Source organism: Nothobranchius furzeri, chromosome 4, assembly GCF_043380555.1.
Source record: "Nothobranchius furzeri strain GRZ-AD chromosome 4, NfurGRZ-RIMD1, whole genome shotgun sequence".
NCBI classification, from domain to species: domain Eukaryota; kingdom Metazoa; phylum Chordata; class Actinopteri; order Cyprinodontiformes; family Nothobranchiidae; genus Nothobranchius; species Nothobranchius furzeri.
The window spans coordinates 78531378-78540469 of NC_091744.1; positions in this window are offsets into that span (position 1 = coordinate 78531378).

Consider the following 9092-nt stretch of genomic DNA (forward strand, 5'->3'; position numbering starts at 1 on the left):
GTTAAATTGCTCTGTGGATCTGAGGAGTTTGGATGTCAATGTGATTTGTGTGACTGTGGCGGATGGAGGGGCCCAGACTAATGAAAGGCGAGCACAGCCTGACAGAGTGATGAGCATCAAGCCCATCAGACCAATCACAGAAGAGCGGATGACAGCGCCGAAAGAAAGACAACTCAGGAGGAGAAACGATCTATTTAGGGAAACAAAATGGCTGCCAAAATAGACGGGGGATTTCTTTAGAGAACATTGACAAATAGTGTGTATGTGTGTGTGTGTGTGTGTGTGTGTGTGTGTGTGTGTGTGTGTGTGTGTGTGTGTGTGCGCGTGCGTGCACGCATGAACTGTAACCTGTGCTGCAAACAAAAGTGTCTCCAAAAGTCCTCGAATAGTCAATTTGGTCACATTTACCAAAGTGTTGAGATAATCTGATTAATTTCTTTTTGAAAAATCAACAGATTGTGAAGAAACGTTACTTAAAGGCGATTTAACGCTATCTTTTGCGTGCCACCATTGTTAAGAACTTTAAAAAATGCGGTGCCTCCTAAAGAGACCATTCAATCATATTTTAATATACTTGCAGTGGTCTAGTAGGAATAAATGCATCATACACCCAAAAAAAACTTTTTCTGAAGCACCCAAATGAATTGGTTCTTCAGAGAACCCCTTGAAAAATGGTTATTTAAGGAACCCTAAAAGGTTCTGATTTTAAGGTTCCACAGAGAATCTAATGATGTTCTTTAAATAACTTTTTCAGGTTCTCTGAATCACCCAACTGAATTAGTTCTTCATAGAACCTTTTGATAATTTGTGGAACCCTAAAAGGTTCTATATGTGAGGTTCCACAGAGAACCAAATAAAAGTTAATTAAAGAACCCATTTATCAATGGTTCTTTGAGGAACCAATAGGCAAAAGGTCTCTTGGAGAACCAAAGAAGGTTCCCCTATGGCATCACTGTGAAGAACCGTCTTTGGGTCCAACCGGAGCCTTTATTTTTAGCAGTTTAAGTCGTACTCTGGGGAAAAAGCACCGGTGCGTCTGTTTCAGCACGGAGAATTCAGCTAGAGGACAATGTAGCTTCAGTCTTACTTCCTGATATTTGAGCGTCTTGCTGCTGATTGGATAACAGCAATGTGGCTCTACCACTGACTCCATTTGCTTTGCAACCATCGACATATAAATATTGGACAATTGGTTTCCATAGACTCCAATAATACGTTTTTGAGGCTAAATGGGAGGTAGCCACCACCGCCATTTTGACCGTGTCACAGGTTCCGTCAAGCCCAGACGATTCCACAAAAGGGAAGAGAGGTGGAGCTGAGGGTGTGGCTGTAAGGCTGGGATCAACTGACGACACCCGGTCGAACTAGCTACAAGCTAACCTGAAGCTAACCCAAAGTTAACGCGGAGGTGGAAGCTAAGCTAACGGAGGTAGCAACCTAGCTACAACCAGAGTTAACTGTGCACAACACCAGAGCTTCTGAGTCAGAGATACGCTGGGCTGACCGCTGGGCAAAACCAGGTGGAACACAGAGGTCTCCCGAAAGCTGCTGAAAGCCATCAGCCCGCGCAGCAGACAGAAGCCGCGATCGAGATGGATCGGGCTGCGGGGAGGGGAGAAACGGGTGGAAAACATCGGTCTCCCGAGAGCTCCACAAGCCGATAGCTGGAACCCAGCTCCACCAACATGTTATATTTCAACCCATTTTCTAAAGTGCAGCATTGTGTTAAATGCACTGGGATTTACCCTATTACATTTACATTTCATGGTTAAACAGTACATGTTAAAATCTAAGCTCAGCTCGGCAGTGACCTAAAATACTTTTACTTACCGAAAAAAAATGAAGTGGAGACTCCCTGGACGCTCTATTAGTGCAATTAATGCCACAGCAAGTCATTTTGTCCAACAATTGCACAAATAATATCCAAAAAAGAATACACAAACAAAGAGACTCAATATCCCAGAACAGTTTCCAGGCCAGGCCGAGGCTCTACTGAGGCCTTTCCACGGTCACGTGGGTCTGAGGCGGCGGTCACGTGGGTCGGATGCTCATTAATTATACAGAATTTTAGGCTTTTAATACACTTAAACAGAAGAGTGAGGAAAAAATTCACCCCCTCAGAGTTGTCATGAGTGTAAACCAGATCATTTAAACCAAAAACATGTTTTGGTACCAGGCTGTAAACATGTTTATTTCTGCTGTGAAATTGGTATTTTTAACATGGGAGTCAATGAGGATTTGCTCGCTTCTGACACCAGCCCCCAGCGGATGAGGGTGGAACTGTAATTTTTGTTACTTCCAGGTTGGCCTCAATTTTTGAGCCGCATTGTGGGGGCTTGTTTGCAACGTTGATGTTTTATCTCCACAAACAACACGAGCCTGAAAGGCCTCCTTGTACCTTTGTGTGCCAACATGGAAGACGACGTGTGTGCCGAGTGTCGCCAATACAAGTAGCCTCCAAAAGCTGCATGATGTCTTCTGACAGCAGTGCAGAAGTCAGGGACATAGCCAAGTTGGCATCACCTTGTACCTCTGACCCCAGCAGAAGTAACATGCATCTATTAAAGCGACTGCAACGGTCACGGAAAGACAGGAGGGACTATTTGTAACATCTTTAGAAAAACATGCAATTTATGAGTGAATTATTAAAGATTTTGCCAGAGCCTGGGAGTGTGAGAGGTAAAAAAATAAATAAAAAAAGCAGCAGCAAGAGACAATGAGGTTTCAGATGATGTGATTTCTCTCTGTGTGTTTCATGCTGCTGTGTTGCAGTGCTCCGATGCTGCCTGAGATAGCTGTCAGAGGTATTTTGGTGTGATATCTGACAGATTTGCTAAAGACACTCGTCTCAGGGCAGTACTCTATATATTGTTAGTTTAATGCACAATGACATGACCAATTATAGTGAGCTCCATGCTCAAATAGCATGTCAAAACCTGTGTATCAATCCATTAGATCCTGTCTCCCATCACATTAAGTGGTACCTTTAGCTATCTGTTCGGCACGTAAAGAAAAATGCTGACGGAATGGAAAATGTGCCAGTGCTGTTTACAGAACTGACGTCTCTTAGAAAAAGGATCTCTCCTCTCGCTTCTTTCTCTCTTTTTTTTCTTTCCACTTCTACGTCTTTCCATCTCTCCTTCACTCACTTGCACAACCAAGCCACGGAGCGCAAAAAGGCATAAACAATATATCTAGATAATGGGCGGCATTGTTTACTTAGCTCTGAAAATGTATTTGTGCAAAACTCTAAAATGCATTTAGGAGGAATCATTCACTCTGTGTAAAGCCTTGTTGACACGGGGGCGCTTTCAAAAGCAGCGGAAGTGTCATAACAACATCATAGATCATTGTATCAATTGGAATAAGAGGATATGATGTGCATTACTTGTAACAAACCAGTGGATTCCTCCAGTAGCGGCAGTGCCTCCCCCAGTGTTCCTGCATCAACCTGCTTTGTTGGCCATGACGGTAGGTGGGAGGAGTTATGTGATTTAGTGCAGTTGGTCCTAACGACCTCTCTGTCCTTGTGACGGGGACACGCAGCCTCAGGGCTCTGGCATGGCGGATGAGCTTAGGACCGCCTGGCACCTCGCCTGGCACCACGCGTGGCAACACGTCCACAGTCTGCCACCCTCCTGATGGATTGGCCTGTCTCTGGTGCCACCTTCATAAAATCACTTTTTGATTTGTTGTCATGTTTTTCTCCCCTTTCCTCTCTTCCCGTGACTTGGATTTTTCACGGGTAAGAACACCCTCTGGTCAGGTATTACAAGAGTGATTAAATTAACCTTCAATAAATCAGCATAATAGAGCATTACCTGTGAGTGTGTGTGCGTGCCTGCTTGGCTGATGATATGAAAGTGTGTGATTAAGAGGTCAACATCAGATGTCCATCTGCAACTTCTCAATGAAACACAGCTGCCCCATGGCTGAAACTGCTCTTTCCGATGTGCCATTTCACAGGAAACACATCAATGAGGCCCGATGACAAGGCTGACAAAATTCATCTCGGCTGTCATTTCACAGAGCTCGGGTTTGAGGACCTTCTCTGATCAAGTTAAATTAGTGTGAAGCTACCGGCTGATGTGAAGTTGAATCAAAATTCGTTTGGCTTCTCTGCTGTTTGGCAAAGTTACGCATTCACCAAGAACCTTTTCTGCACAAATGCAGACTATAATATTTCTTGCTCCGTTGTTGAAACGCAAAGCCACAATGTCCCACTTGCAGGCGCTGCCATGTTTTGTAGAAGCCTCACTTTCTAAAGTGCAGAGTCGAGGACTTTTTCAGCATAAAAAAAACATCAACGAACTCAACAAAACTAAAAAATCTGAAGTACATGTTTGTTTTTTAACAAGGACAGTGTCCCATTCATTTAGATGGAGGATTATCCTGCTCTAGATCCAGTTTCCAGGTTGGAAGTTTCCATCCTTCTAGAAACTTCAGGTTTAAAGTCGTGGAACACTAAAAAACATAGTTTTATTATTGTTTCTGATTGTGATCGGTCACTGTGAGTTTTTCATGCAGGCTGAACATGAAACTAGTCTCCTACACCTGTCTCCTGCATTACATAGATGGTGAAACTCTAGGATTTGAAAAGCCTCACTGTCTCTCAACATTCACCCATCTTGACTCATGACGGAAAAGGCTGTTATTGGTTCAACATCCATGAAACAGCAGAGAACGTCTCAACTAGTTTAAGCTAACTGTTAGCATTAGCAACACCACCACACGGCAGAACTCTTTCAGGTTTGTGATATTTGTGAAGATAAAAGATCAACACTGCAAACGGAGTCAGTGGTAGAATTGTGTTTTTGTTAGCCAATCAGAGGCGAGAAGAGGCGAGATGTCCAAATTTCAGGAAGTAAGACTCGAAATCCTGCCAGCTGCAGCGCTCCTCTGATCTGGCATTCCTGAAACAGGCACACTGATATTTATTTTCTCAGAGTACGACTTACAAGGCATTAATTCCTACAAGAGTGAACCATACCTTTATAATTAAGGATCTGTTGAGAGTATTGGTTGTTGCTGAACAAAGACAACATTCAAAGGAGACTTATTTTAAATCGTTTTAATCACCAAAAGTCTTAAAACACTTTCTGGACATTTCCCAAACACTTGTGGCTTTTCCTTTATGAATTAAGCTCTGTTTTTATTTCTAAACTACAAATATTTCACTTGTTCTTCTTTAAATCCTGTTACTCATGATACTGGTGCATGTAGTCCCATCAGTTTATGATCCAAACCTCCTCATTTTTTCCATTCCTGCTGTCCTCTGTGCCCTTCACAAGCAAATCTTGACAGTTTTGTCCAGAGAAGGAAGGCAAGCTCAGGACATCTGCTACTCTGCTTCATGAAGACATGGCAGAGATTTTGACGCAGGGTGTCAGGATAATCTGACAAGACAAGCCTCATGTTTTACTGGAGCGTTCAGAAAATGTGCCGCCGTCGCTCTGACTCGTGTTTCCTGCACATCATTCTGTCTCCTCCTTGACTGTTGAGCGTCGCAAAGGTGGCAGTGAAACTGAATGTCCGGTAAAGCAGATGAAAGAGGGGGGAAAAGGAAAGAGAGAGAGACGGGGAGAAAGAGGAGTCAGACCCGTGACCTCTTTGGCCGTGCGATGTGTCTGGAGCTGGCAGGGGACGCAATTGAGAGTGACACTCCTGGTTGGAGCTGCCAAACTGCCACTTCCTGTCGTCTTTATTCACACATAACAGGAGTTTAAGCTGGATGTTTGAAGAGCTGAGAACAGACATGTGTCTCCCTGCACAGCCATCGCTTGTATTTGTCATTATTATGGCTCAGGATCGCTCCATCAAAACCACCATCAGATGGGTTTTTTTCATTTCCCCCATGATGAGGACGGAAAAAGAGATGATGTTGGGAAGTTGTAAAAGGGACAAGTTATGAGATGGAGTGTGTTTATTTCCTATAATTGACGGATATATGAAGCCGCCTTTGTCATTATTGCTGTTTTTGAGGGTTTTTTTGTTCAGCTCTTGACGCCTCCTCTACGCGATCATTGAATTTAGGAATCCTCAGCGGCTCTGTGCGATCGAATTGCGGCAAGATTGGGGAAATTGGACTCATAATTTTGATGTTTTGTGTTAACTAAAGCTTTAATTTTATTAGGATCCCGTTTGTCACTCTTCTGCTGATGCTCTCCTCTCTAATGGCTTTGTTTTTCTCCCTCCCATCATCCTTTAAAATGGTTGTAACTGGAAAGGGTCACTTTCACCAATACAAATAAGATTCAAAGTCATGTGTCCAGCTGCAGGTTTTCGTTTAATTTTGTCCCCCCAGGTCAGGTTTGTTTTATTTCTCTTATATCCTCTCATACATTGGCTTTACCACTATATCCATCTTTGTTTCTGCTGTTTTCCTCCTTTCCTGTCTCTCCGCACAGACACACTTTCTCTTTGCTCGCATACACGCACACATTATCCTTGGGCTATTACCAGGATAAGTCAATTTGATCCATCCAAGGCAGTGGATGTCATTTTATTCATATATTTTCAAGCCTAGTGACTTTATTAAAGGCTACTGCTTCAATCTATCCTGAATGGATGAATGCACCCACTGATGAAACACAGGGAAAAATGAGGCCCACACAGCCTGAAATGACCACAGCCAATCAGCCTGTCATTTTCAGACATCTTCTCAAATTCTATGTTTATATGCAAACGAAAACAGCTTGGTGAATTTGAAGCTTTTGGCACAATGTTTTCTATTCATCTGTGAGTGAGGAGACAGAGAGCTGCCTGCTGCCTTCCAGTGACAAGAGAATGGCTGTTGAGACTTCCAGCTTGGGGGGAAAAATGAGATGTTACAGTCAGTGGAGGCACAGAGCGGAGAAAGTTGGAGACGAGACAAAAATGTGTCTATTCATGCCAACTGGTGTCCTGACCCTCCTCCAGGCTGCCATTGCCTTCTGTCAGGAGAGGGAATTAAAGGACCATTCACCAAACATAAAGATTCCCACTTCTTATTCGCCAGGCCTCGTGGCTTCCTTCTCATCCCGCTCGTACCTCTTCTTTGGTCTGCTTCGGTATAATTTAGGCGCTGAAGGAGGAATGCTTTCACTGATGTTCATTCAGGAAAACATAGGGCCTGCCTCTTTAAGGGGAATATGGAGATGCAAAAGTCCCGACAGCCAAGTAGTCTTTCGTATGAGGGAAAGGTCATGTGGAGTTCAGAGAGAAAGCACTGACTGATGGTTGTAGAGAAACTTTGGTGTGTGGTGATGCACCTCAACAACCAGTCTTCAGTGGCTGTGAGCAGACCAGGTCAAACTGGGACCAGGCCGGTGGCAGACAGGCTGAACTTTATGTCGCAGGATAATAAAACTTATTTTAGAGGCAAAAACATCCCTGACTGTCTGCTCCTCGAGGTTGATTTTATGACAGCAGCTCAAAAAAGGCTGAGTTTGAGGTTTCTCATCCAATCTGCAATCCTGATTTACTTTGACATGCAGGTTTAATTAAACTAAAATGCTTAATTTTAGACTGCAGTGAGTACCAAAGTAAAGCGGTGCATGCAAAGGTTTACAAAATGATATTTGCATGTGTCATAGTGAAATTGTGAAGATTGGAAGAGTCTAAAGACTGCAGCAATCTTCTTTGGAAGTGGGTCGATTTCATCAAGCTATTTTTAGCTCATCAGTATGGTCAGAATATGTCAAATGAAAAAAAAGATGTAAATAAGCTCCATTTTGCACAAACAATTCTACTGCAGCTCATACAAATGTCATTCTTACACAGGAATGGAATTTGCTTAAGATTTTTTTCCTGCAGAAAAGGTAGAAGTGGTAAAATGTTAGCAGGTAAATAACTCATTTAATGCGCCAAGTTTGCTTTGGTTCCAACTATGGATGCTCGATATAGGCTTTTTTTTTTTTTTTACTGATATCTGATTTACAGATATTGGCTAACTCTTAATTTCAGATTCAGATGTGAACCGATACAGATATAAGCAGGGTCGCCCCTAAAAAAATCAAGAAAAACAAAATCATTTTAGGTTGCCAACACTGAAATGTTCCTATCATGCATGCAAACATTATAAAATTTCCATGTTTAGTCTCCAACAGCAGCTGAATCTCCCTGAGAGTTTTGAAATTAGTTGATAGAATATCAGCAATGTACACATGCTAAGCTAGGCTAGTTGCTAAGCATGACACTATGTGCATTAGTAATGTATATTTTTTACTTTTTCTCTATGTTTTCTGCATATATAAAGATCTTCAGATAAGAAAAGCAAGCCCTGGGTGGAGATTCTTGATTTTGATTTAGCGGTTTGTCAGCTTGCTAGCTACACAAAGCAATGTGCTATGAGGACAGCATATGCTCACTACAAAAGGGCAAAATACAACTTGTGCCAAACAAACTCCAAATTCTAGACATTACATCAGATCTGTTAAATTGTGACATTTCAAGAGAGAAGGGAGGTAGCTGAACAGTTTCATGTATAATATGTTCATGGTATTTTAAAATTTTTGTATCAAATGACTGAAAACGGATACCAAATATTTCCAGATATTACATTTTAATGCTAATATCGGCCAATATTAATGGTAGACTGATAATATCGGACATCTCTAGTTCTAACTGTACTCAGCTAGCTGCTAGCTCAGCAAAAATCATTATTTTAAACTGAAGCTGTTCAGAAAGTTAACACTGGATAGGAATTCTTTACAACAACAGAATAACCGGGAATCCCATTTAAGTATATTTTATGGTTTTAAACAGATTCAACGAATCTAAGTGCAAACTGCGATGATCAACAAGGAGTACAACTCGAGATCTTCACATTATTCACTTTGATGCATTTCCATGTGCTTTATTTCAACAATAAAATCTTTTTTGCACAATATTTAAACTTGAGGCGTTAATCCAATTCTTTCATGTAAATCCACTTTTACAACAATTTAAAACTTAATATGTAAAAATGTTGGAAGTTAAAGTTAAATATCTATGTTGCATGATTTTCATTGAAATAATAAAAAAATGATGTTTTTTTTCTGTTAGATTACAAATTAATAAACACCTTAAATTATTTGAGACGTCAAACGGGCTCCTTGAGACCCCATTAAACC